Source organism: Notolepis coatsorum (genome assembly GCF_963971535.1).
Source record: "Notolepis coatsorum genome assembly, chromosome: 20".
Taxonomy (NCBI): Eukaryota; Metazoa; Chordata; class Actinopteri; order Aulopiformes; family Paralepididae; genus Notolepis; species Notolepis coatsorum.
The window spans coordinates 73,028,603-73,031,110 of record NC_140184.1 but is presented as its reverse complement, the minus strand read 5'-3'; positions in this window follow the sequence as shown (position 1 = coordinate 73,031,110).

Genomic DNA, 2,508 nt, shown 5'->3' with positions numbered 1-2,508 from the left:
TCACCTCTCTACTGTCCTCACCTCTCTACTGTCCTCACCTCTCTACTGTCCTCACCTCTCTACTGTCCTCTCTACTGTCCTCACCTCTCTACTGTCCTCACCTCTCTACTGTCCTCACCTCTCTACTGTCCTCTCTACTGTCCACTCTCTACTGTCCTCACCTCTCTACTGTCCTCACCTCTCTACTGTCCTCACCTCTCTACTGTCCTCTCTACTGTCCTCACCTCTCTACTGTCCTCACCTCTCTACTGTCCTCTCTACTGTCCTCACCTCTCTACTGTCCTCTCTACTGTCCTCACCTCTCTACTGTCCTCTCTACTGTCCTCACCTCTCTACTGTCCTCTCTACTGTCCTCACCTCTCTACTGTCCTCACCTCTCTACTGTCCTCTCTACTGTCCTCACCTCTCTACTGTCCTCACCTCTCTACTGTCCTCACCTCTCTACTGTCCTCACCTCTCTACTGTCCTCACCTCTCTACTGTCCTCACCTCTCTACTGTCCTCTCTACTGTCCTCACCTCTCTACTGTCCTCACCTCTCTACTGTCCTCACCTCTCTACTGTCCTCTCTACTGTCCTCACCTCTCTACTGTCCTCTCTACTGTCCTCACCTCTCTACTGTCCTCACCTCTCTACTGTCCTCTCTACTGTCCTCACCTATCTACTGTCCTCACATCTCTACTGTCCTCACCTCTCTACTGTCCTCACCTCTCTACTGTCCTCACCTCTCTACTGTCCTCACCTCTCTACTGTCCTCACCTCTCTACTGTCCTCACCTCTCTACTGTCCTCTCTACTGTCCTCACCTCTCTACTGTCCTCACCTCTCTACTGTCCTCACCTCTCTACTGTCCTCACCTCTCTACTGTCCTCACCTCTCTACTGTCCTCACCTCTCTACTGTCCTCACCTCTCTACTGTCCTCACCTCTCTACTGTCCTCTCTACTGTCCTCACCTCTCTACTGTCCTCACCTCTCTACTGTCCTCTCTACTGTCCTCACCTCTCTACTGTCTACCCCTCTCTCTCTACTGTCCTCACACTCTCTACTGTCCTCTCTACTGTCCTCACCTCTCTACTGTCCTCACCTCTCTACTGTCCTCACCTCTCTACTGTCCTCACCTCTCTACTGTCCTCTCTACTGTCCTCACCTCTCTACTGTCCTCACCTCTCTACTGTCCTCACCTCTCTACTGTCCTCACCTCTCTACTGTCCTCACCTCTCTACTGTCCTCACCTCTCTACTGTCCTCTCTACTGTCCTCACCTCTCTACTGTCCTCACCTCTCTACTGTCCTCACCTCTCTACTGTCTCTACTGTCCTCACCTCTCTACTGTCCTCTCTACTGTCCTCACCTCTCTACTGTCCTCACCTCTCTACTGTCCTCCTCTACTGTCCTCACCTCTCTACTGTCCTCACCTCTCTACTGTCCTCCTCTCTACTGTCCTCACCTCTCTACTGTCCTCACTGTCCCTCTCTACTGTCCTCACCTCTCTACTGTCCTCTACTGTCCTCTCTACTGTCCTCCTCTACTGTCCTCTCTACTGTCCTCACCTCTCTACTGTCCTCACCTCTCTACTGTCCTCACCTCTACTGTCCTCACCTCTCTACTGTCCTCACCTCTCTACTGTCCTCTCTACTGTCCTCACCTCTCTACTGTCCTCTCTACTGTCCTCACCTCTCTACTGTCCTCACCTCTACTGTCCTCACCTCTCTACTGTCCTCACTCTCTACTGTCCTCTCTACTGTCCTCACCTCTCTACTGTCCTCACCTCTCTACTGTCCTCACCTCTCTACTGTCCTCACCTCTCTACTGTCCTCACCTCTCTACTGTCCTCACCTCTCTACTGTCCTCACCCTCTACTGTCCTCACCTCTCTACTGTCCTCACCTCTCTACTGTCCTCACCTCTACTGTCCTCACCTCTCTACTGTCCTCACCTCTCTACTGTCCTTCTCTCTACTGTCCTCACCTCTCTACTGTCCTCACCTCTCTACTGTCCTCACCTCTCTACTGTCCTCACCTCTCTACTGTCCTCTCTACTGTCCTCACCTCTCTACTGTCCTCACCTCTCTACTGTCCTCACCTCTCTACTGTCCTCTCTAACTGTCCTCTCTACTGTCCTCACCTCTCTACTGTCCTCACCTCTCTACTGTCCTCACCTCTCTACTGTCCTCACCTCTCTACTGTCCTCTCTACTGTCCTCACCTCTCTACTGTCCTCACCTCTCTACTGTCCTCTCTACTGTCCTCACCTCTCTACTGTCCCTTTCTCTACTGTCCTCACCTCTCTACTGTCATCACCTCTCTACTGTCCTCTCTACTGTCCTCACCTCTCTACTGTCCTCACCTCTCTACTGTCCTCTCTACTGTCCTCACCTCTCTACTGTCCTCACCTCTCTACTGTCCTCACCTCTCTACTGTCCTCTCTACTGTCCTCACCTCTCTACTGTCCTCACCTCTCTACTGTCCTCACCTCTCTACTGTCCTCACTCTCTACTGTCCTCACCTCTCTAC